Source organism: Sciurus vulgaris, assembly GCF_902686455.1.
Source record: "Sciurus vulgaris genome assembly, chromosome: 16".
NCBI lineage: Eukaryota > Metazoa > Chordata > Mammalia > Rodentia > Sciuridae > Sciurus > Sciurus vulgaris.
This window is the reverse complement of record NC_136477.1, coordinates 68,498,013-68,525,934: the sequence shown is the minus strand read 5'-3', so window position 1 is coordinate 68,525,934 and position 27,922 is coordinate 68,498,013. Positions and strand designations below refer to the sequence as shown.

General features: G+C 36.0%; 1 long non-coding RNA gene across 1 annotated transcript in view; it reads right to left on the bottom strand.

Annotated features, from left to right (window-relative positions):
• LOC306646640 overlaps nt 1–21,433 on the bottom strand; it is a 35,763-nt gene extending 14,330 nt beyond the window's left edge. Inside the window, exon 1 of the long non-coding RNA XR_013759913.1 lies at nt 20,859–21,433. This is a non-coding gene — a long non-coding RNA (uncharacterized lncRNA). The remainder of the gene's footprint in view (nt 1–20,858) is intronic.
• Nucleotides 21,434–27,922: the final 6,489 nt, after the last annotated feature.

Below are 27,922 nucleotides of genomic sequence, written 5' to 3'. Positions count from 1 at the left end.
ATATTATTGGATCTTCAATAGACACTGGTTTGAATGTCGCCACCCCAAAATCCTATACTGCAGTTTTTTTCTGATTTCCTTTTTTAAAGAAAGGAGAACAATTTTCATTTTCTGCGTGGATGAATACACACATAAGTAATTTTTATCTCTTAAATTAGGCAAATAATTTACCTTTCCATTTTGCTATTAAACACGTTTTCTATGCTTTAATAAGAAATTCTCAGCAAAAATTAATAAATTAGTCTCTTCAACTATTCAGTGTGCCCCAGACTGCTTATTCATCTCCTCAAGGAAAAGCAAGCACAAGAACAATTTGCCCTTTTCCCTTTATCAGTTTCTTGAAGTACTGAGTGAAAAATAACAGTAATAATTCAGAATACTTAAGCAATTCAAAATTAAGTGCTTGAATGAACTGCAAAAAGGCGTTGTACAAAGTTTTCTTTCATCAGGATAACATTTCAAGTAACCAACTTTATCTCTAGAGAAGTGGATATCTAAATCATCTGTCGATAAAGAAGATATACTAACATCACATACTAATTATCTAATCCTAGCCACCTACAATAAGACTCCATCCACCAAATGCTATCTTATTTGTATGTCACCTAAATGCAAATTTAGAGAAAACTGGAATCAAGAACTCCTGAATATGGTAGATTAGAGGCAGTCAAGGCTTACCTACTGCTTTATGAGACTGAACCAAAATGGAAGCTGTGCAGCTGCATGTTGAGGTAGGGGCCATAGAAAAGTACTGGAGTGTGAACACAGGGAGCCAGTGATCAGGCAAAACCCTAAAATATGGTGCTTTAAAATAAAAAGAAACTCAGAATCTACATAGCAAACTATCAAGAGAGAATAGATTCCCTGAACATTTCAAGAAATTCATCAATGTCATGAGGAGCCATCTAAAGATGTGTCCAAATGTCTGAATTTATTGCATGGGAGATATGAAACCCCTGCATTTTTTATACCTCCAAGATCCAATGTCCTCTCCTCTTCTCTGTTCCAGCAGGTGTCCACTCTGAGAGTCAGTTTGGGCCAAGGAATTGACTGCTGAGGATTCTAGGCAGTGGTAAATATGGTCTATGAGGCAGAGAGAAGCAACAAGACACTTCTACATAAAATGTATGGTTGAATCTCTTGAAAAGGAGGGAAAGCAACTGTGAGTGGACTTACAAGAGGGCTGGGTCCAGGAGCACCATAGCTTCAACTGGTAAATATGTTCATTCAAAAGGCTCCCTACCCCAGTGCAGATTCCACTGATTTGGTCTTCCACACTCAGAGGCAGACAACAAACCACTATAGTTTGGATATTTGTCACATGCCCAAGTGTACTTACTTAATATCTTGGGACCATGGGTGAGCAAACCAGACTGGTTCACAGGCATGGAGGCTGAGAGGCTGGGGGATGGCTACAACTGTCACTGCAACCCCATTCTTGATGCAAAATCAGAGACCTGGGCATAAATTTACCCCTGCTATAAGTAACTTTGCCTTAGCCTAGGCTGGTGGGCAAAGGAAGGCTGAGCTCAGTCCACACACTGCCCTAACTGGTTTGGCCTGCCTGAGCAGGAGCTGAAAAGGAACACATCATACTGACAACAGAACCCACAACATCCCTATACCTGGCAAATGACAAAAATTTGAGGTCTTGGAAAGAAGTGTCTCCATCTTAAATATCTTGGCATGGAGAAATATGATATTCTTTGCTTTTCCTTTCATTTTAATTTTGTTCTTTACTGTTTTGTTTGCCTTTTTAAAATACTTTTATACAACGTTATTAAACATTCTAATTATTTAATTGTAGTTTTGCTCTTATCTCTACTTTCTCCATTTTTATTTCCTTTTCTGTCTTTTCACTTTTCTTCTTTCTTCTGTTTCCTCCCTTTACAATTTTAACCAGTACTTTTTTTGCACAGTACTGAGGATCAAACCAAATGTTGCTCTTCCACTGAGCTACAAGTCTTTCATTTTTTACTTTTAAGACAGGGTATCTGGGTGGGACTGTAGCTAAGTGGCAGAGAGCTTGCCTAGCATGTGTGAGGCACTCGGTTTGATCTTTAGCACCACATAAAATAAATAAATAAAACAAAGGCATTCTGTCTATCTACAGCAAGGAAGAAAGAAAGAAAGAAACAAACAAACAAACAAAGAAATACAGAGTATCATTAAACACCCAGGCTAATATCAAACTTGAAAGAGTCCTGCCTCAGCCTCCAGAGTAGATGGGATTATAGGTGTGAGTCAATGATCCCAGCTATTTCAATATTAATTTTATTTTCATTAAGGTCTAATTTTTAACCTATTCTATATTATGAGTACCCCTTTTTTCTCTCTGGTTATTGGGGTTGTAGAGGTTATTTTTAAATGTTTTTATTGTATCTTGATGTATGATTTGCTCTCAAGTTGTTTGTTGTTACTGGTGGTCATTTTCTCCTTTCAAAGTAGAACTATGGATTAAGTCCAGCACCTGGAACATGGTGGATGTTATGACACTGAGCTTTAGCCCTAACCCAGCTGAGAGAAATTGTACCATAGTCTATCCAGGACTGAGTCTTCCTCAAACCTTGATGGATCCTTCAACATAAAAATAGGGTGGAGAAAAGCACCCAGCAGACAACCTGGTTGCAAGTATGCACAGATGACAGGGGTGGACTGAAGACTACTACAGCCCCTGAGCAACAACAGAGAAATAAAATGAATCTTGTTACCATGCCACTATTAAGGGGCCCTAGCACAGGCTGCACTCAAGTTCTCTTACACTGTACAGTGCTAAGAGAAATAGCCATGTAAAGTATACTTTGTATATTCCACTGTCTATATCAAACTCACAGAAGGCCTACAAAGGAAGCAAATCCCTCAGATTCTGACAAAATGCTCAGAGTCAAAATCCACCAAACACAGTCTAAGGAACTTCAGGGAAACTACAGCATAAATTCCATTTGCAATGAATCTCAACACTACACAAAAAACCTATATTCCATGACACAATGTAAAAAGAAGGTTACTCACTAATAAGACCCTCACATGATACTGGAAGAAATCACTAGTTCAACAAATGTGAAAGTCTCAAGACAGAAACACAAAAACATGAAACAAAGCAACATGACTCCCAAAGTTCATAGCTTCCCAGGAACCAAATCCATAAGTACCAATGGATATAAAATGCTGGAACAAAGAAGTTTAAAAACTGATTATTAAAATAATCAAATGAGGGCTGGTGTTGTACATAGCTCAGTGGTAGAATGCTTGCCTCACACATGTGAGACACTGGGTTCAATCCTCATTACCACAGAAAGATAAATAAATAAATTAAAGGTATTGTGTCCATCTATAATTAAAAGTATTTTAAAAAATAATTAAATGAATTCAAAGAAGATACAAATAAGCAGATGAATAAATTAAGGAATACAATGCAATATGAAACAGCAATTTAATAAAGAGAGATTCTGGGAGAAAAACAAACAAATTGTGGAAATAAAAAACTCAATAAATCAAGATAAAACCCCAGTTTCAAGTCTCACCAATAGACTAGACCAAGCAGAAAACAAATTTTCAGAGTTTGAACACAGGGTGGATGAACTAGAACATTCAGACTTATTAAAAGGAAGTGTTACCAAGAAACTATAAACAGTATGTTCATATAAAAATTTTGGAACAACATTAAAAAGATCAAGCTTAAGACTCATATAGCATTTGCTGGTAAATGGATGGAGTTGGAAAATATCATGCTAAGTAAAATAAGCCAAACACAAAGAACCAAAGGCTAAATATTTTCTCTGATATGCAGAAGCTAATTCACAAGAAGAAGGGAGGGATAGGGAAGAATAGTTACTCTTTATTAAGTAGAGGGGAGTGAAGGGAGTGGAAGGGGTATGCGGAAGGAATGATAGTGGAGTGAAACAGACATTATTACCTCATAAGCATGTATGACTGCATGACTGATGTGATCCTGCAATATATCCAATCAGAAAAATGAGATTACCTCAATTTATGTGTGATCTATCAAAATGTATAAATGCCTTCTACTTTCATGTACAACAAATTAGAACAAATAAAAAAATTAGTTTAAACAACAACAACAAAATAAGACTCGGGGTTGGGGATATAACTCATTGGTAGAGTGCTTGCCTTGCAAGCACAAGGCCCTGGGTTCAATCCCAAGTGCTAAAAAAAAAAAAAAAAAAAAAAGTTATAAAAAAGAGACTCATAGTTCTAGAGGAATGAATAGAGATACAGGTAAAAGGCATGTAAAACATATTCAGTGAAGTAACAAGAAAATTTCCCAATCTTGAAATGATAATGGAGCACCAAGTAGAAATGACCAGAATAGAACCTCTCCATGAACATTATAGTTAAAATGCTAAAAATACAGAAGGAGGACTATTAAAAACTGCAAGAGAGAGCACCAAATAAATTATAAAGGCAAATCCATCTGAATAATAGCAGATTTCTAAACAAAACTCTATAGGTCAGGAGGGCATGAACTGATAGATTTCAAGACCTGGAAGGACAAAACTGCCAAGCTAAACTATTGTATCCAGCAAACTTATCTTTCAGAATCAAAGAAGAGATAGGCTTTCCAAAGTAAGCATGAATTAAAAGAATTCATTTCTACTAAACCATACATAATCTTACACTCAGATGGGGAACCATACAGCACAACCAGAAAAGAATAAGAAAGAATAGATCTCACTAGAAGGGGAGTTAAGAAAAAGAGGAACAAGTAAAAATCAAACATGATTGTATCAGTAAATGAACAAAAAAATAAGATAAATAAGAAAGAAATGAACACAAATTCTCAAAACAACCAAAAGAAAACTAATGATGACACGAACTAGTATGTTTCTTTCAATATATTTTCAATATAACCCTTAATGAAAATGATGTGAATTCTCTAATTAAAAGACACAGAATACCTAATAGAATTTTAAGAAAAGGTCCATCTGCTTAATACTTGCAAGAACTCCACCTTACTACCAAAAACATTCATTCATAAACTGAAAATGAAAGGATGGAGAATGCAATTCCCATCAAATGGAATCCTAAAGTAAGAAAGAGTAACCAGACTTACATCCAACAAAACTGACCTCAAATCAGTCATGAGACAAAGTAGATTATTATACTCTGAAAAAAAGGAATAATCCATCTCAAGAAGATGTAATGGTTGTAAACATAGATGTACCAATGTCATAGAATCCAACTTTATAAAACATATTACAGGACTTACAGGGAGAGACTAGCCTTAATTAATAATGGTGGGTGATTTCTATACCTTAATGTTACCAAGAGATGTATCTTCCAGAACTGCCCTGCTGCCAAAATCAACTGAGAAACATTTGAATTACAGTATAGATCAAATAGACTTAACATCTCAGACTGTTTCATTTAACAGGTGTAGAGAACACATTCTTTTTTTTTTCACTATACAGACTTTTCTCTAAAATAGACCATATTTTCAGCATGGAAACAAGCTCAACAAATACAAACAAATTGAAATTTTTCTTGCATCTTATAACAACAGGAGGAAATTACAAATCAATGGCAAGAGTAACTTCAGACATTACACAAATACATGGAGATTGAAAAGTACACTTCTGAATGAGTCTTAGGTCATTGAAGAAATCAGGAGGGAGAGTTTAAATTCCTAGACTCAAATGAAAATGTAAACGCAACTCACCAGAACCTATGGGACACAGAGAAATTAATTAGAAGAGGTAGGTTTATAAGTGCATACATTAAAAAAAAAAAAAAACTTGACAGACCTCAAATAAGTAACCTAATTATGCATCTCAAGTTCTTTAAAAAACAAGAGCAAAACAAATCCCAAAGAAGTACAAAGAAATGGTAAAAACAAAGCAGAAATAAAACAGAGACTAAATGTACAATAAAAGTTGGTTCTTTGAAAAGATAAACAAAATTAACAAACCCATAATGAAATTAACCAAAATAAAGAGAACATCCAAAATAAATAAAATTAAAGTTGAAAAGAGATATACTACAATATATAACAATGAAATCCAGAGGATCATGAGGGAATATTTGGAAAACTTCTAACCAATAAACTGTAAAACCTCCAAGAAATGGACATATTTCTAGACACAAATAGCCTACTGAAATTGAACCAAGAGGATATAAAATATATAAACAGATCAACAACAAATAATGAAATTAAAACAGTAATAAATATCCTAACAAGAAAAGCCCAGAATAAGAAGAATTCACAGTTGAATTTACAAGATTGGTTAAATACCACCAATACTCCTTTAATTATTCAATAAAACTAAAAGACAAACAACTCTTCCAAACTCATTACACAAAGCCAGTATCATCTTACTACCAAAATCAGTTAAGAATACACACAGATACACACACACACACACAAAACATAGTCAGGTGTGGTGATGCATACATATAATCTCAGCAATGCAGGAAGCTGAAGCAGAAAGAACACCAGTTCAAGAACAGCCTCAGCAACTTAGAAAGGCTCGGTCTCAGAATAAAAAATAAAAAGTACTGTGGATGTGTTAAATCATGCCTGGCTACAATCCTTAGTACCATTAAACAATACTGAAATAAACACCTTATCACAAAGAAAGTCACCATGTAAGTAAACTATTATCTTTTATGTTCAAGGCAAACAGGTCAAGAGTCACACTACTATGTAATCCCTGTAATCACAAGTCTAACAATAAAGATACATGTTTTTCTTTGTTGGCAAGGCATTATGACTTTCCTTCTTAGTACTGCTGATAGCTTATGCCCCTTCATATCTTCTCAAACATACAGGTGTACTTTTATGTAATACATGATTATAGACACACTCTAAGTTTTAACTTGGCTTGTAGATTCTGTATCACTGTTCTTTCTAGTAGACAAATCTACAGGTTTATCCACAGTTCCAGAGGAAACATATGATGAACTAATAGGTTTGGTAATAGAATCAGGTTCTTCAGATTTACCGAAAAATCCTGCAGTCACTTCAGTCCCACCTGTATACACACTGTCAGTTGTGCTAGTTATTTCCTCACTCTGAGATTTCTGCACAGAGGAAGTAATGAAATATTATGCCATTAAATACTGACTTATGCCTTGCATACGCAAGGCCCTGGGTACTAGTCCCCAGCACCACAGAAAAAGGAGGTATCACAATACCAGAACTTAAACTATAGCACAGAGCAACAGCAATGAAAACATGTTGATATTGGCACCAAAATAGATAGGCATACCAATGGTACATAAAAGAAGACACAGAGACAAACCCACAAAAATACAGTTACCTCATACTAGACAAAGGAGCTAAAAACATACAATGGAGAAAAGATAGCCTGTTCAACAAATGGTGCTGGCAAAACTATTAATCCATATACAGTGAAATGAAATTAAACCTCTATCTCTCACCCTAGATAAAACTCAAATCAAAATGCATTAATGACTTAGAAATTATACGAAAGAGGCTGCACCCAATAGAAGACAAAGTAGACATGAATTTTATCACATTGGCTTAGGATCAGACCTGCTTAACAAGACTCCCAAAGCACAAGAAATCAAAGCAAGAATCAATAAATGGGATGCACTCAAACTAAAATGTTTTTTCTCAGTAAAGGATACAATCAATAATATGAAAAGAGAGCCTCAGAGTGGGAGAAAATCTTTTCTACATGTACTTCAGATACAGCACTTATCTCCATAATTTATAAAGAACTTATAAAACTTTACACCAAAAATACAAAGAACCCAATCAATAAATGGACCAAGGAACTGGACAGATATTTTACATAAGCAGACATACAGGTGATTAATAAATATTGAAAAAACGTTCAACATCTCTAGAAATTAGAGAATCAGAAATTAAAACAACTCTAAGATTTTATCTTACTTCAATTAGAATGGCTATTATCAAGAACACAAACAATAATAGATGTTGGTGTGGATGTGGGAAAAAAGGCACACTTTTACGTTGCTGGTGGAGCTGCAAATGGGTGCAGCCACTCTGGAAAGCAGTGTGGAAAATTCTCAGAAAACTTGGAATGGACTCCCCTTTTGACTCAGTTAACCCACTCCTCAGTTTATAACCAAAGGACTTCAAATTAGTATACTACAGTAACACTGCCACATCAAGGTTCATAGCAGCTCAATTCACAATAGCTAGATTGTGGAACCAACCTAGATGCCCTTCAACAGATGAATGGAAAAAGAAACTGGTATATGTACACAATAGAATATGATTTATCCATAAAGAAGAATAATATTATGACATTTGCAAATAAATGGATAGAATTGGAGAATATCATGCTAAGTGAAATAAGCCAATCCCAAAAAACCAAAGACCGAGTATTTCCCCTGATGAGTGGAAAATGATATTAATGGGAGTCATGGGGGGCAGTGAAGAAGAATGGAGGAACTTCAGATTATATAGACTTTAGATTATGACAGGAGGGGCATATGAAAAATAGTGGAATGAGACAGACATCATTACCCTATGTACATGTACGCTTACACAAATGGTAGGAATTTACTTCATGTACAACCATAGAAATGAAATTATGTACTCATTTGTGTACAATTAATCAAAATGCAGTCTTTAAAAAATTAAAAAATAATTTAAAATAAAGAAAATTGCTATTTCTTATAAAAATACCTACTTACAAAAAGGATCACATAACCTGTTTTACAAGAAAGTGATGACATGGACTTATGGAAAGATGTAATAAGCATACTTCACCCTTTCTCTCCCCAAACCTACCACTAGATGCCTGGACTGAAATATGCAGAGCAACTCTATAAAAAGCTCTGAAAGGTGGCTAAACATAGCAGTCTTAAGTATCTTAGAACCAGATGGGAAATCTGGTGTGACATCCATGTGGAATTATTTTATGTCTCTCCTATATCCCAGCTTGGTATTAACAATGGTTCAATGAAGGAGAACTGCCAATGGCACACACACACACCAAAGTCTCAAGCTAGTTCTCTTTGACCAGAGGAGGGAGTGGTCATCAAATGACTCATGTGTTGGAACTATGCAAAACAGACTTTAAAAAGATATTATGACAATATTCCAAGAAGTAAGGACAGACACTCTTAAGTGAAAACAGACTTTCTCAGTAAAGAAGCAATTATAAAAAATAACCAAATGGGAATTTTACAAAGAAACCTATAGTAAAGGAAGTAAGTTTTATAGACCACTTCATCTATCAAAAGTAAAATACACACATTCTTCAAAAGCTTACATGGAACATTTACCAAGAAAGACCATGTGCTAGGGCCTGTGTTTTGCTTCAATGGTAGAGTACTTGGCTAGCAAGCATAAGTCCCTTGGGTTTGCTACCCAGCAGCACATAAAAAAGAAAAAGAGGTCACTTAAAAGAATGGAAAAAACACAAAGCATACTCTCAAACCAAAATGGAATTAAACTTGAAATCATTAACAAAAATATTCACTCAAAAAATCCAAATAATTTGGAAATTAAACATAAATAACATGTCAAAAAAAGTTTCAAGAGTAATTAAAAATACTTTGAATTGAATTAAAATTAAAATACAACTTATCAAAATTGGAGAGATGCCATGAAAGCAAGGATGTTGACCATTTAGAGCAATAAATGCATCAATTTAAAAAGATCTACAGTCAAAATATAAACTCCTACCTTGAGAAACTAGAGAAAGAAGAACAAAATAAACCTACACCAAGTAGATAGAATTAAAAGATCAGAAACCAAGGAAATGAGGCTGGGGATGTAGCACAGTAGCAGAGCACTTGCTCAGCATGTGTGAAGTACCAAGTTCAATCCTTAACACCACATAAAAATAATAAAAGAAAAGAAAATAAAGGCATTCTGTTCATCTACAACTATAAAATATAAAAATTAAAAAAGAGCAATCAATGAAATGGGAAATCAACAGAAGAAAGAAAAAGATATCAAAACCCAAAACTTCTTTGTCAAGATAAATAAAAGCTGAAAAATCTGTCACCATGCTAACCAAGAAGAGAGGAGTCACAAATTACATCAGAAACAAAACAGGACTCAGAACTAATGATCATGGACCTTAACAGTAAAAATAAGACTATCATGCACAGCAGTATATCTACAAATTTTATTTAGATTGATACTTTAAAAATTGCAATCTACCAAAATGCATACAAGAAGAAATAACCTCAATAGACCTGTACATGTATGTTAAAGACAGTGAATTAACAGTATCTTCCAAAAAGAAAACATCAGATTCAGATGGTTTCACTGGTGAGTTCTATTAAATATTCAATAAAGAAATACCAATTTCTAAAATGTCTACCAAGAAACAGAAGCAGAGGGAAGGCTTCATAACTCATATTTGAGGAAAGCATCACCCTAATACCCAAGTCAGATATTACAACAAAGGAAAACTAGACTAGTTTCTCTCATGAGAACAAAAAAATATCCAACAAAATCAGGGTAGGTGGGTGTAGCTAGTGGTACAACACATGTTAAAAAGGCTGTGGGTTCAAGAAACTATGCAACTCCTAGAATAAAACACAGTCAATACTACAGCTTATAGGCACAGGAAATGACTTTCTCAATAGGACCCCAAAAGCAGAGGAAATAATGCCAAGAATTAAGAAATAGGACAGCATCAAATTAAAAGGCTTCGGCCCAGCAAAGGAAACAATTACGAATGTGAAAAAAGAACCTAAACAATGGGTGAAAATCTTTGCTAGCTATTCTTCTGATAATTAATATCTAGAATATTTAAAGACTTTACACTAAAAAAAAAAATCCAAACTTTACACCCCAAAACCAAATAATCTTATTAATAAATGGCCAAATGAATTAAAGACAATTCTCAGAGAAAGAAATACAAATGGCCAACAAATATAAGAAATAAGGTTCAACATTGTTAGCAATTTGGTAAATGCAAATCAAAACTGCACTGAGAATTCTTTCACACCACTCAGAATAGCAGTCATCAAGAACAAAAATAATAATAAATGCTGAAGAGGATGAAGAGAAAAAGGAAAGTTTTATACTGTTGGTGGGACTGCAAAATTAGTACAACCACTGTGGAAATCAGTATAAAGTTTCCTTAGAAGACTAGGCATGGAACCACCACATGACCCAGCTATACCACAACTCAGTATTTATTCAAAAGAATGGAACCAGAGACCCTTATATTACATGAAATAAGGCAAACTCATAAGGTTAATCGTCATATATCTCTCTCACATGCAGAAGATAAAGAAGAAAGAAAGCAAAAGTGGAGGAGGGGCAACCTCCTAAAAATCAAAGGGAGGTCATTAGAAAAAAGGAATCAAGGACTGGGAGGTGGAGGGGAGGGATTTGCTGGAGAGTGATATTGATCAAATTACAATAATATATTATATGCATATATGAATATACAACAAATCCCATCATGCACAAACCATAATTCACTAATTTTTAAAAATATGGGAGAAAAAGTCAATATATGAAAAGAATTGTATACAAAACTAAGTAAGAATTACTCCAAGGATGGAAGACTGGTTGAACATGTGAAAACTGATTACAGAAATGTACTCATAAAACAGCCGAAAGAAGAATCCTGAGTTCATGTTAAAAGTTGCAGAAAAATCATTTGCCAATATCCAGCACCATAAAAAAACTCCATAAATTATGAAGAAGGAACTTATTAAATTTGATTAAAAACATCTACCAAAAAATTACACTTAACATGATATTTAACATTGAGAAAATAGTTTTCTTATTAAGAACAATAGCAAGGTATGAATATTCCTTCATATTAGAAGATACATTAGAAATTCACGAGATACACTGAAATAAAAGGTATAAAGATATAAAGATTGGAAGGAAAAAATAAAACTATCAATGTTTACTGATGATATGATTTTAAATGCAAAAAATAAAAAAATACAAAGAATACACAATTTCCTGGAACTGCTGAGCAATAACAAAATTAAATGTTGAAAACTGAATACACAACTGTCAATTGCCAACTGTCACACACCTGTAATCTCCAAATGACTCAGGAAGCTGAAGTAGGATTGTCTGGGTAATTTATCAGGACCCTGTCTGAAACTAAAAGTTTAAAAAGCAACAGTGATATAGTTCTGTGATAGAGGACTTGACTAGCCCACACAAAGCTCTTCTTTTCAATTCCTAGTACCACAATAATTGTACAACAATAAAATGTAAAAGAATTCTGAAGAATATAGAAATAATTGAAAAAACATAAAAACAATAATGAAAAATAAAAGGGATAAATGCAACTAAAAAGGAAATGATAAAAGTCTAACCATGACAATTACACTAAATAAAATGTAAACTGTTTAAATACCAATAAAACGTTATCCAATTAGATTTTTGAAGAAACTGCCAAAATTCAATCCAAAGAAAATCATTATAATATAGGTGGTAAAAACAAAATATGGCGGTGATCTAAGATGGCAAACTAGAGGGAGGCTGTGTTCCTAGTCCCCCCCATAACTCTGGTTTCAAGTAGAGGATATCTGTTTCTTGGTGAGGCAGTTTTTCCTGCTTATCGATCCCCTGATGTTTATCCCATTTGTCTACTGTGATCACCTGCAGTCTGCCAGCATATCGATGTCTTTCTTCAGTGCAGATTGCTTACTGTGAGGTGCCTATCATCTGCCATTTGCCTGCCTCTTGCCTGACCATCACCTGCCTTTCACCTACCCATCACCCACCACCTAAGGTTCACCTCCCGATTATCTGACAGCTGACAGCAGACGGACAGCACAACACCAGTGGAGCGTGAGCTCCCTGCTATTGCCTGGAAGTTCACTGTTCTAGTACCTGCAGGTTTGGTTACATGTGGGCTGCTGCCATTTTGAGACAAAAGCCAGGACCTGTAAGACCCCTGGCTAGACTGACTGAGCCCTGTCCCCAGGATCCCTCAGCCCAACCAATCACTCCCTGCCTCCAGGGCCCTCACATCAACTGACTACTCCCTGCCGCCAGGACCCCCAGACCAACTGACTGCATCCTATCACTGGGACCCAAGACTGACTGATTGCACCTGGCCTCCAGTACCCGTAATCACATGAAACACACCCGAATTCCAGGACCCCTGCCTGACCAACTGCACCCCGCCTCCAGGACCTCGAGGTGACCAAATCCACACACCAGGCTGCAGCTCCCCATTTGCCAACACATTTGGAAGCCAGAGTGGCCACCTTGGATAATCCTGGAAGCTGTAGCTCCAATCTTTAGGTGGGGCAAATCCCATCCTGAAATGCCTGTTGGAGACTTGAAGCTCATTGTCATGTACCTCTTATGCATCAGGCTTCTCAACACTGGGAAGTTTCATTACTATATGACTGTTATACTGTAGATTTTCTATTTTCTCGTTATTGAAAAATTTTAAGTTTTTATTTTTCTACTTTTCTTGCTCTCTTTTCTTTTTGATTACCTGTTCCCTCAGAGTCTCTTTCTTGCTTTTTTGCATGCTAACCTCAAATTTCTTTTGATTACACTCTCACCCTTTCTATTATCTAGAACTTCTGTATATTCTTTTCTTATCCCATTAACAGCTACATTCTACATCCCTCTGCGTCCTCTATGTCCTCCATTAGAAACTGCAGATCTTATTGCAAATCTGTTTGTATTACTAAAGATAAAATTTGAACTAATTCTGTTTATTATGACAATTGTTATTGTCCTCATAAGGGCTATTTGTTCTAGGATTGCATAGTGTCTGAATTGGGCACTGCTAATATTGATCTCCCCTTAAAGAAAGGTTTTGAAAATCTATAGGGCCACTATAAGCCTAAAGGGGGAAATCTACAATACCCCAGATCTGCACTGGTAGAGGGGAAGATACATGAACGACATGAAAAATCAAGGGAAGAAAATGATCCAAACAAATCTAGATTCTATGTTAATAGAATCCAATGACACTATGGTAGAAGAAATGTCAGAAAAGGACTTCAGATTATACATGATTAAGATGATTCACGAAGCAAAGGATGAGATAAGAGAGCAAATGCAGGCAATGAATGATAATACCAATAAGCAGGAGGAACTGCAGGAAGCAAAAGAGTATTTCAATAAATAGGTTCTCAAAAAAAGAAAAAAAAAACAAATGGAAATCCTTGAAATGAAGGAAACAATAAACCAAAAAATATACTCAATGGAAAATACCATCAAAAGACTAAACCACTTGGAGGACAGAACCTCGGACAATGAAGACAAAATATTTAATCTTGAAAATAAAGTTGCCCAAACAGAGAGGATGATAAGAAATCATGAACAGAATTTCCAAAAACTATGGGAAATCATGAAAAGACCAAATTTAAGAATTATTGGGATTGAGGAAGGCACAGAGATACAAACCATAAGAATGAACAACCTATTCAAAGAAATAATATCAGAAAATTTCCCAAACCTGAAGAATGAAATGGAAAATCAAATACAAGAGGCTTACAGAAAACCAAATGCACAAAATCACAACAGATCCGAACCAAGGCACATTATAATGAAAATGCCTACATTCAAAATAAAGATAGGATTTGAAGGCCATGAGAGAAAAGCATCAGATTACATATGGGGGAAACCAATATGGATAGCAGCAAACTACTAAACCCAGACTCTGAAAGCTAGAAGGGCCTTGAACAACATATTTCAAGCTCTGAAAGAACATGGTTGCCAACCAAGAATCCTATACCCAGCAAAACTAACCTTCAGATTTGAGGATGAAATTAAATCCTTCCATGATAAACGAAAGTTAAAAGAATTTACAAATAGAAAGCCTGTGCTACAGAATGTTCTCAACAAAATATTCCATGAGGAGGAAATGAAAAACAACAATGTAGGTCAGCAATGGGAGGAACTACCTTAGAGAAAAACCACTCAAAGGAGAAACCCAGGCAAGTTAAAAACCAAAAATAAGCCCAAATGACTGGGAATAGAAATCATGTCTCAATAATAACCCTGAATGTTAATGACCAAAACTAATTCAATCAAAAGACATAGACTGGCAGAATGGATTAAAAAGAAAGATCCAAGAATATACTTCCTGCAAGAGACTCATCTCATAGAAAAAGACATCCACAGACTAAAGGTGAAAGGATGGGAAAAAACTTACCACACACATGGACTCAGTAAAAAAGTGGGGATTTCCATCATTATATCAGATAAAGTGGACTTCAAGCCAAAGTTATTCAGAAGGGATAAAGAAAGACATTTCAGGGCTGAGGAGATAGCTCAGCCGGTAGAGTGCTTGCCTTACAAGCACAACACCCTGGGTTTAGTCCCCAGCACCACAAAAAAAAAAAAAAAAAAAAAAAAAAAAAAAAAAAAAAAAGAAGGACATTTCATTTCATACTGTTTAAGGGAACCATAAATCAGGAAGACATAATGATAGTAAATATTTATGCCCCAAACAATGGTGCATCGCTGTACATCAAACAAATCCTTCTCAATTTCAGGAATCAAATAGACCACAACACAATAATTCTGGGTGACTTTAACACACCATTATCACCACTAGATATATCTTCCAAACAAAAACCATCCAAAGAAACCATAGAATTCAATAACACAATCAATAACCTACAGTTAATAGACATATATAGAATATTCCATCCATCAACGAGTGGATTCCCTTTCTTCTCAGCAGCACATGGAACCTTCTTGAAAATAGACCATATGTTATGCCACGAAGCAGCCCTTAGGAAATGCAAAAAAATAGAGATACTTCCTTGTGTTCTATCAGATCATAATGAACTGAGAGTAGAAATCAATTTCAAAATAAAAAACTGAAATTATTCCAACAACTGGAGGCTAAATAATGTGCTATTGACTGAAATATGGAAAACAGAAAACATCAGGGAGGAGATAAAAAAATTCTTAGAGGTCAATGAGAAAGATGATACAACATATCAAAATCTCTGGGACACTACGAAAGCAGTACTAAGAGGAAAATTTATTGCATGGAGCACATTCCAGAAAAGAATGAAAAGTCAACAACTAAATGACCTAACATTACAGCTCAAAGCCCCAGAAAAAGAAGAACAGAATAACAGCAAAATTAGTAGAAGACAGGAAATAATTAAAATCAGAGCTGAAATCAATGAAAGAAAAGAAACAATTAAAAAATTGACAAAACAAAATGCTGGCTCTTTGAAAAAGTAAACAAAATAGACCCTTAGCCAACTAACAAAGAGAAGGAGAGAGAAAACTCAAATTACTAAAATTCATGAACACAAAGGAAATATCATGACATACACCACTGAGGTACATAACATAATGAGAAGCTACTTTGAAAATCTGTATTGCAATAAAATAGAAACTACTGAAGACACTGACAAATTTCTAGAGACATATGCTCCTCCCAAACTCAACCAGAACACACACAATATAAACAGATCAATATCAAGCAATGAAATAGAAGAAGTCATTACAAACCTACCATTCAAGAAAAGCCCAGAAGCAGACAGATTCTCAGCTGAGTTCTACAAGACCATCAAAGAAGAACTCATTCCAATACTTCTCAAAGTATTACAGGAAATAGAAAAGGAGGGTATTCTATAAAACTCATTCTATGATGCTAATATCACCCTCATACCCAAACCAGGCAAAGACATATCAAGGAAAGAAAATTTTAGACCAATATCCTTGATGAATATGGATGCAAAGATCCTTAACAAAATATTGGCAAACTGTATCCAAAAACATATTAAGAAAATCATGCACCACGATCAAGAGTGGCTCATCCAAGGAATGCAAGGATGGTTTAATATCCGTCATTCAATAAACGTAATGCATCATGTCAGAAGACTTAAGTATAGGAATTATATGGTTATTTCAATTGATGCAGAAAAAGTGTTTCACAAAATACAAAACCCTTCATGCTCAAAACACTAGGGAAAAAAAGGGATGGCAGGAACATACCTGAATATTGTAAAGGCTATTTATGCTAAGCCCATAGCCACCATCATTCTTAATGGAGAAAAACTGAAACCATTCCCTTTAATAATGGGAACAAGACAGGGATGTCCTCTTTCACCACTTCTATTCAAAACTGTCCTCGAAACTCTAGCCAGAGCAATTAGACAGACTAAAGAAATTAAAGGGATACGAATAGGAAAAGAGGAATTAAAGTGATCACTATTTGCTGATGGCATGATTCTATATTTAGAGGATCCAAAAAACTCCTCCAGAAAACTTCTAGACCTCATCAATGAATTCAGGAAAATAGCAGGCTACAAAGTCAACACGCATAATTCTAAACCATTTTTATTCATAAACAATGAAACATTTGAAAGGGAAATGAGGAAAACAACCCCTTTTGCAACAGTCTCAAAAAATATAAAATAATTGAGAGTCAATCTAGCCAAACAGGGAAAAGATCTCTGCAATGAAAACTACAAAACATTGAAGAAAGAAATTAAGGGAGAGCTTAGAAGATGGAAAGATCTCCCATGTTCTTGGATAGCCAGAACTTATATTGTCAAAATGGCCACACTACCAAAAGTGACATACAGATTCAATAAAATTCCACTTAAATCCCAATGATGTACCTTACAGAAATAGAGCAAGCAATCATGAAATACATCTGGAAGAATAAGAAAACCAGAATAGCTAAAGCAAATCGTAGCAGGAAGAATAAAACAGGGGATAACACAATACCAGAACTTCAACAATACTACAAAGCATTAGTAACAAAAATGGCATCGTAATGGCACCAAAAAAAAAAAAAAAAAACAGTAGATCAATGGTACAGAATAGAGGACATGGACACAAGTCCAAATACATACAATTTCCTCATACTAGACAAAGGTGCCAAAAATATGCAGTGGAGAAAAGATAGCCTCTTCAACAAATGGAAAAACTGGAAATCCATATGCAACAGAATGAAACTAAACCCCTATCTCTCACCCTGCACAAAAATCAACTCACAATGGGTCAAGGACCTTGAAATCAGAACAGAGACACTGCATCTTATAGAGGAAAAAGTATGTCCAAATCTTCAACTTGTTGGCTTAGGATCAGACTTCCTTAACAGGACTCCCATAGCACAAGAAAAAAAAGCAAGAATCAATAACTGGGATAGATTCAAACTAAAAAGCTTTCTCTCAGCAATGGAAACTCAGCAATGTGAAGGGAGAGCCTACAGAGTGGGAGAATATCTTTGCCACTCATACTTCAGATAGAGCATTAATTTCCAGAATATATAAAGAACTCAAATAACTCTACACCAAGAATACAAATAACCCAAACAACAAATGAGCTAAGGATATGAACAGACCCTTCACAGAAGAAGACCTACAAGCAACCAACAAACATATGAAAAAATGTTCAAAATCTTAGTAATAAGAGAAATGCAAATCAAAACTACCCTAAGGTTTCATCTCACCCCAATTAGAATGTGATTATAAAAAATTCAAGCAACAATAAGTATTGGAGAGGATGTGGGGAAAAAATATACACTCATACATTGCTGGTGGTGCTGCAAATTATTGCAGCCACTCTGGAAAGCAGTGTGGAGATTCCTTAGAAAACTTGGAATGGAACCATCATTTGACCCAGCTACCCCACTCCTCGGCCTATACCCAAAGGACTTAAAATCAGCATACTACAGAGATACAGCAACATCAATGCTCATAGCTGCTCAATTCACAATAGCCAGATTGTGGAACCAACCTAGATGTTCTTCAATTGATGAATGGATAAAGAAACTGTGGTATCTATATAGGATGGAATATTACTCAGCTATAAAGAATAATAAAATTATGGCATTTGCAGGCAAATGGATCAATTTGTAGAATATCATGCTAAGTGAGATGAGCCAATCTCATAAAACCAAAGGACGAATAAACTCACAGATAAGCGGATGATGACACACAATGGGGGGTGGGAGGGGGGCAAGAATGAAGGAAGGAGGGAATCTATAGAGGGAAAAGAGGGGTTGGAGGGTTGGGGTGGGAGGGAAAAATAACAGAATGAATCAAACACCATTACTTTATGTAAATGAATTATTAGGCAAATGGTATGAAGTTACTCCATGTACAAACAGAAACACCATGTATTCCATTTGTTTACGATAAAATAAATTTAAAAAAAGATTATACCACACAAATACATATACTTAAATACAAAAATATGATTGAGTTAATCTTTTTATTTTTTTTTTTACCAGATAAAGCAGATAAAAGAAACATAACAAGGGATAATGAAGGATGATCAAGACAAAGGGGTCTTTTTTTCACTTCTAAAGTGGTAGAGAGAGGGCTATTATAAATACACCCCTTCTTGCAGACAAGAAAAGCAATTACAAATATGATCAAAATCAACTTCTTAACCAACCCTAGAAATTGAACAAAGAGGGGCTGGGATTGCAGGTCAGTGATCGAGTATGGGCCAGGAACATGTAAGGCAATGGGTTCCATTCTCTGCACTGCATATAAATAAATAAATGTCCATTAATATCTAAAAGATATTAGAAAACAGAGCCCAATAACCATGTGATCAGTGGCAGATAGGGATGGGGATCAGGAATGTAAGAGAGGACTTTTCAGGACAGTGAAATTACATTGTAGGACAGTCTAATGGTGTACACATCATTCATTAAGTATTTGTCCAAACTCAGAAAATACAAGACAAGGGGTAAACCTAATATAAACAATAAACTTTGTGTGGTGATACATGAATATAGGTTTTATAATTGTAACAAATATGCCCTAATGGTACAGGAGGTTAATGAGGGAGAACATGTCTATGTTGAGGGAAGGAGATATGTGCCCGCATGCCAGAAAAAAAAAAAAAAAATACTGACCAATACCCCTGATAAATATAAATCCAAAAGTTGTAGCAAATTTTACTCAAACCTGAATTCATGTAAAATTTATAATTTATATACCATGATTGAGGTTTATTCCTGGAATGCAATGTTGGTTTCCTGAACATTCAAAAATCAATATACTTCATAGATTTAATAAAAAGTTCCATGATTGCAACAATAGATGGAGTAAAGAAAATTTGACAAAATTGGATATCCATTTTAGGTAAAAACTCAAAACTCTGGGTGATAATGTCTGAGTGTGGGTTCATCAGTAATAACAAACATACAATCGTAACTTTCCATAGAAATTTTGAGAATTAGTTCATTTATATCTTCAAAGAATCCTGGTGAAGTTTTGATTGGCACTGCACCTTAAATCCCTAGCTCAATTTTGAAAAATCTAATATCCTAACTACTTTTTGAGTATACCGATTCATAAATAATATGCCTCTCCACTTACTTAGATTCACTCTATCTGCTAGCCTCACCCATCATTACCATTTGCTAAGAACATTCTACTGCTTACTACATCAACAAAGTCAATGGAACCAAAAGGAAAACAATGAAGAAATTCTTCCCTGAGCTTCCTGAACTTTTTGAAGCTCTGACTGAAAGTCTTCCATATTTCCATTGTCCTCATCAGTATCACTGCAGACTTCACAAAAAAATGTAGGTGGGAGCTTTACTGAATCTTCTTTTCCTTTCTCTTCAACTGTGGATTACTTTTCCCAAACAATAACATATTTTTTCTCATTATCTGAAAAATCCATACGATGCAAGCAAAAGAAAACATAAAATTAGATGAAGTCCAACTACTCTATGACAATGATCATCTTTTCACTGGGCCTCAATGTAATCCAAAGACCCAGATAACAAGACCTATGAATACTAAAGGAGAGCAAGGATAACCAAGAGGCCTATGTTTTTCAGGTAGCATTATTTTTCAAATATTTAAATCACCAGGAACAAGGATATGTTAAATAAATAAAATTGATTATTATTGATCATCAGATCAGGAAGTACATTTCAAATAGATGATTTGCTGTAAAAAAAAATCTAATTAGTCATTTAAACTTAACATACCTGCTGGATATTTTTATCTAATGGCCTATGTTTTTCTGAGTCATCCAGATAGAGTTTTCCATTAAGTTTCTTGACAGCCATTTCAAAGTCTTCATCTTAAAGTAAAAACAAGTATTTCTAATAATTAGTTTCAAGGATTTTCCAAGCCACAAACCTAGGAATTATCTCCAACTTCATTCTTTCCTTCATTCTCCATATGCACACAGTCCATTTTGCCAAGTGGAAATCCCTAAGGCCTCTCCTGCTGTTGGAGCTTTCACTTGTACTCTACTCTTGTTTGAGCAGCCTTGCTATCATTTCAGTACAGCTTCTAATCCCCTGTTCCCACAACCCAATTCTCTACACCACTGCCTAACTGATTCTAGTAGTTGACAGTGCCAACCAACATGTTTTCTGTTCATTTTTTTTTTTGTTTTTGTTTTTGCAGTAGTGGGGATTGAATACAGGATTTGCACATGCTAGGCAAGCACTCTGTCACTCAGCTACATTCCTAGTTACAACAGGTATTTTATAAAGCTCCTTTATCCCTACATTCAAAAATGGCATGATTCTTCCTCTTGCCTTCTTGTTCTGACTTTGCTTTGCCCTATACTGATCTTTTTCTTCTTCCTCAGTAGTCTAAATGTCGTCTCATTCTTATATTTCTGTAACACTCTAATAATGATTGCCATTTGAAAGTCCTCCTTTCATGTTTGGAAAGGGCTTTGTCCATTTAATACTCAAAACAATGCTGTGCATGCCAGGTGTTTTTTCTAGCATTTCCCCTCCACAGCTCAGTTTTCCTCTCCTCCAATTCCCGCACAGATTAAAGGCACACTGCAATAACCCATCCACCGCCTCCAGACCTATCAATGCACAGTCCCAATCTGGTGAATCAGAAGGAGCTCCTGCATGCAGAGTTTGTGATGCTGAGCCCCTGGGACAGGGCTTGAAAGCTGGAGCCCACCCAGCATGCGCCCACTGTAAACCACCCAGCAGGTGCCAACCCGAGCCCGCGCCCTTCCATCACCCACCCCAGGACACCCGTCTTCAGCATCCACTTACCTTGCGCCAGCAACCAGAACTGATGCAGCTGGAGCTCTAGCAGTGCCCACCATCCAGATCGCCTGGGCCGAACTTTGCCTTTCCTGCTGGGGCCCTAGGAGGTCGTCACCACAGCATTCCCCTGTATCTGCCTGGTGCCCACAGGTTCAGGGGGCAGCGCGCTGTCACTGAGCAAGGAGAACCGAGCGCTGCGGGCACCTGATTGGGCAGGAATGACCTGGGTCAGGCCAGGGAGAGGCGCCAGGCTGACAGGCGGCGTCCCAAGCCTGCAAAAGGCCTGGGGAAGTTGTCCGGGACAAACCCTTTGCACACCACCCTCGCCACTTGTGAGTGAGCCCACGCTGAAAACAAAAAGCGCCTGTCCCCATGCAGGCTCTGGCTTGTGACACCGTGGTCAGGACACACAGTCCCCATGCAACGGCTACTGGAAGAGGCGGCTCCACTCCCAGGTCCGCTCTCTGGCGCTGGCCTATTTTCAAACTTGCCACGCCCTTTGGACTGCAATTTCCCATGGGATTCAGAAGCTTCCTGCATGAATGCGCCCCCTAGGTACCCAAGGCAGACACCATAGTCTGCAAAAAGATGATTTATGTGGACACATCTGGACAAGCAGAAATGGAATCCTACAATGAACAAGAACCAGTTATGAAACGGGCTGAGGCAGAACATAGTTCAAGAAAGTCTGGGATGCTGAAAGCAGGAATAGACAGGATTATTTCTCAGTCGGTGAATCCAGAAAAATTCAACCACAGTTTCAATCCACAGATCGAAGGAGTGATTCATAAGTTTCTGGAGGCCCAGAAAAAAGAAGCTGTGCTGAGCCTCTTTCTGAGTAGAGAGCCAGGACCCACCAGCCCCATCCCAGGACACTTCTAAGAATATTCCTGGCACCTTGGAAAGTTCTATTTAATTAATGGTGATGACTTGGATCTTTGTTCTCTGAGAGCATGACTTCATTTGGTGGGAGGCGGGGGTGGGGGGTGGGGGGGGTGGGGGGGGTGGAAGGGGGTGGCACTCTTCTCAATATTTCTACCTTGAATGTGGGGCAGTGCCCAAATAGAACAGGAAGAAATTTAGCACTGAGAATGTTGTCCATGTGTGCCCCTTCCATTGGGCTGCCACTGGACCTGCTTGTCCTAGGGTGTGACACCCACTACACACCACAGGTTATGGACACTACAGCCACTAGGGTGGTTCTCAAACAACTTTATACTTGAACATGGAGACTGCACATGGATTTGAGGGTTTGTGTTCTAGGATAAACAGAAGCTACAGTGAAAGCTCAGTATCAAAGGGCAGTAAAACTTCGTGAGGTATAGGTGTTTGACAGTGCACATCCAATATCTTTCTCAGAGTTACAGACTAGACTGTACAAGCCCTTTGCATCATATATATTCAGAGTTGGTTGTGACCTTCTGGTCCATGACTCTTCTAGTCAGTTTTCTCCCCTTGTCAGACGTGACAGAAAGTGGAAGCCTGGAGTGAACATGGACACAGAGACATCAGGCATAAGGAAAAAGGTTTGTGGATTCCCTGTTCAGGGCTCCCTCCTGTCTTCCAAGGACTGGTGAGCCTTGAGTGTGTTTATCCTTTTCTCATGTTCATGTTGATTTTTTAAGTGAGTTAATGGCATTAAGTTCTGTAACAAAATTATTTGATACACTTGCAAACAAACAAAATACAATAAAACAGAGGTATACTTCTTTGTATGACCTATTTTAATATAATGCTTTAAGGAAACTTGTAGTTGCCTCAGAAGCCTCAAAAGGGTTGGACCAGGAGATCGGGAGCAGAGTTCTAGAGGCTTCTATTTCAGTTGTACCAGTTTTCTTACACTTCCTACATTGGAATTTTGCATAAAATATTATTGTCAAACAAACTTGACTGGGGCTTGAGTTGTAGCTAAGTGGCAAAGCACTTGCCTAGCATGTGTGAGGCACTGGGTTCAATCCTCAGCAACACATTAAATAAATAAGTAAATAAATAAATAATAAATAAATAGATAAATGAAAGTACTTTGTTCATCTACAAATAATTTTTTAAAAGTGTCTTGACCCCCAAATTTTAAGAACTGGTGACTTATGAAATGGCTGTCTCTAAAGTATTAACAATTTAATATGTGTTGTTTGTTGTTTATGAAAATTGAGGTTTTTCTTTATAAGTGAACTACATTTTATGAAGTGCTTATTATGAAGTTGAAACTTTTCTGGGACTTTCAGTGACCTACTTAAATAAAATTGAATTATTCCTTTTAAAAATATATACGTATGTAAAAACATGTGCATACATACATAGTAATTTAACATATTCAATTTCATATGTTTTAAATATCTTGGGATGTATTGTTCAATTAATTTATCCATTTGCCTGCAAATGCCATAATTTTATCATTCTTCATGGTGGAGTAATATTCCATTGTATATATATGCCACAGTTTCCTTATCCATTCATCAACTGAAGGGCATTTAGATTGGTTCTACAATCTGGCTATGGTGAAATGAGCAGCTATGAACATTGATGTGGCTGTATCTTTGTAGTATGCTGATTTTAAGTGCTTTGGGTATAGGCCAAGGAATGGGATAGCTGGATCAAATGGTGGTTCTATTCCAAGCTTTTTGAGGAATCTCCATATTGCTTTCCGGAGTGGTTACACTAATTTGCAACCCCACCAGCAATATATGAGTCCACCTTTTTCCCCACATCCTCGCCAACACCTATTGTTGCTTGTGTTCTTGATAATCGCCATTCTAATTGGAGTGAGATGGAATCTTAGGGTGGTTTTGATTTGCATTTCTCTTATTACTATAGATGTTGAACATTTTTTTATATATCTGTTGATAGCTTGTACATTTTCTTCTGTGAAGTGTCTGTTCATTTCCTTAGCCTATTTGTTGATTGGATTATTTGTATTGTGGTGTAGAGTTTTTTGAGTTCTTTATATATTCTGGAAATCAGCATTCTATCTGAAGTATGAGTGGCAAAGATATTCTCCTACTCTGTAGGCTCTCTCTTCACATTACTGATAGTTTCCTTTGCTGAGAGAAAGCTTTTTAGTTTGAATCTATTATAGTTGTTGATTCTTGCTTTTATTTCTTGTGCTATGGGAGTCCTTTTAAGGAAGTCTGATCCTAGGCCAACAAGTTGAAGGTTTGGACATATTTTTTCTTCTATAAGATGCAGTGTCTCTGGTCTGATTTCAAGGCCTTGATCCATTGCGAGTTGATTTTTGTGCAGGGTGAGAGATAGGGGTTTAGTTTCATTGTATTGCATATGGATTTCCAGTTTTCCCAGAACCATTTGTTGAAGAGGCTATCTTTTCTCCATTGCATATTTTTGGCAACTTTGTGTAGTATGAGAAAATTGTATTTATTTGGGTTTGTGTCCGTGTCCTCTATTCTGTACCATTGATCTACCTGATTTTTTTTTTTTTTTTGGTACCAATACCATACCATTTTTGTTACTATTGCTTTGTAATTGAGTTGAAGATCTGGTATTGCAATAACCCCTGCTTCACTCCTTCTACTGAGGATTGCTTTAGCTAATCTGGCTTTTTATTCTTCCAGATGAATTTCATGATTGCTTGCTCTATTTCTGTAAGGCACATAATGGGAATTTTAATTGGAATTGCATTGAATCTGTATAGCACTTTAGGTAGTATGGCCATTTTGACAATATTAATTTTGCCTATCAAAGATCATGGGAGATCTTTCCATCTTCTAAAATTTTCTTTAATATCTTTCTTTAGTGTTCTGTAGTTCTCATTGTAGAGGACTTTCACCTCTTGTGTGAGATTGATTCCCAAGTATTTTATTTTTTTCGAGGCTATTGTGAATGGGGTAGTTTTCCTAAATATTCTTTCCAAAGATTCATCACTTATGTATAAAAATGCATTAGATTTATGTACAATGATCTTATATCCCGCTACTTTACTGAATTCACGTATGAGTTCAAAAGTTTTCTGGTGGAATTTCCTGGTTCCTCTAAGTATATAATCATATCATCAGCCCTGGTTCCTCTAAGTATATAATCATATCATCAGCAAACAGGGATAGTTTGAGTTCTTTTTTTCCTATTCGTATCCCTTTAATTTCTTTGGTCGGTCTAATTGCTCTGGCTAGAGTTTCAAGGATGATGTTGAATAGAAGTGGTGAAAGAGGGCATCCCTGCCTTGTTCCAGTTTTTAGGGGGAATGCTTTCAGTTTTTCACCATTTAGAATGACATTAGCCATGGGCTTAGCATAGATTGCCTTTGCAATGTTAAGGAATGTTCCCACTATCCCGATTTTTTCTAGTGTTTTGAGCATGAAGGGGTGCTGTATTTTATCAAATGCTTTTTCTGCATGTATTGAAATAATCATGTGATTCGTGACTTTAATTCTATTGATATGGTGAATTACATTTATTGATTTCCTGATGTTGAACCAACTTGAATCCCTGGGATGAAACCCACTTGATCATGGTGCACTATCCTTTTAATATGCTTTTGTATGTGATTTGCTAAAATTTTGTTGAGAATTTTTGCGTCGATGTTCATTAAGGATATTTGTCTCAAATTTTCATTCATCAATGTGTCTGTGTCTGGTTTATGTATCAGGGTGATATTGGCTTCATAGAATGAGTTTTGGAGGGTTCCCTCCTCTTCTATTTTATGGAATACATTGAGAAGTATTGGAATGAGCTCTTTAAAGTTTTGTAGAACTCGGCTGAGAACCCATTTGGTCCCAGACTTTTCTTTCTTGGTAGGCTTTTGATGACTTCTTCTATTTCATTACTTGAAATTGGTCTATTAAAATTGTGTATGTCCTCCTCGTCCAGTTTAGGCAATTATTATGTCTCTAGAAACCTGTTGATGTCTTCAAATTTTCAATTTTGTTCGAGTATAGATTTTCAAAATAGCTTCTAATTATGTTTTGTATTTCACTCTGGTCTGTTGTGATATTTCCTTGTTCACTCCGAATTTTAGTGATTTGGGTTTTCTCTCCTCTTCTCTTTGTTAGTGTAGCTAAAGTTTTATCAATTTTTTTTTATATTTTCGAAGAACCAACTATTTATTTTGTCAATTTTTTGTATTGTTTCTTTTGTTTCAATTTCATTGATTTCAGTTCTGAGTTTAACTATTTCCTGTCTTCTACTACTTTTGGTGTTGGTCTGTTCTTCCATTTCTAGGGCTTTAAGCTGTAGTGTTAGGTCGTTTATTTGTTGAGTTTTACTTGTTTTATTAAATGCAGTCCATGAAATAAATTTTCCTTTAAGTATTGCTTTCATAGTGTCCCAGAGATTTTGTTATGATGTTTCTTTGTTCTCATTTACCTCTAAGAATTTTTTAATTTCCTTTCTAATGTCTTCTTTTATCCATTCATCATATAATAGCATATTGTTTAATCTCCAGGTTTTGGAGTAGTTTCTGTTTTTTACTCTTTCATTTTATGTCTAACTTCAATCCATTATGATCTGATAGAATAAAAGGTAGTGTCTCTGTCTTCTTGTATTTGCTAACATTACCTTTGTGGTATAATATATGGTCTATTTTAGGGAAGGATCCATGTGCTGCTGAGAAGAAAGTGTATTCGCTCTTGGTTGGATGATATATTCTATAAATGTCCATTAAGTCTAAATTATTGATTGTGTTATTGAGATCTATGTTTTCTTTATTCAATTTTTGTTTGGAAGATCTATCCAGTGGTGAGAGAGGTGCGTTAAAATCACCTAGTATTATTGTGTTATGGTCTATTTGATTTCTGCAATTGAGATGATTTGCTTGACATACATAGATGAGCCACTGTTGGGGCAAAGATGTTTATGATTGTTATGTCTTGCTGATTTATGCTTCCCTTAAGCAGTATGAAAGGTCTTTCTTTATCCCTTCTAACTAAATTTGGCTTGAAGTCCACATTATCTGAAATGAGGATGGATACTCCAGCTTTTTTGCTGTGTCCTTGTGCGTGGTATGTTTTTCCCCATCCTTTCACCTTTAGCCTATGTGTATCTTTTTCTATGAGGTGAGTCTCTTGCATGCAACA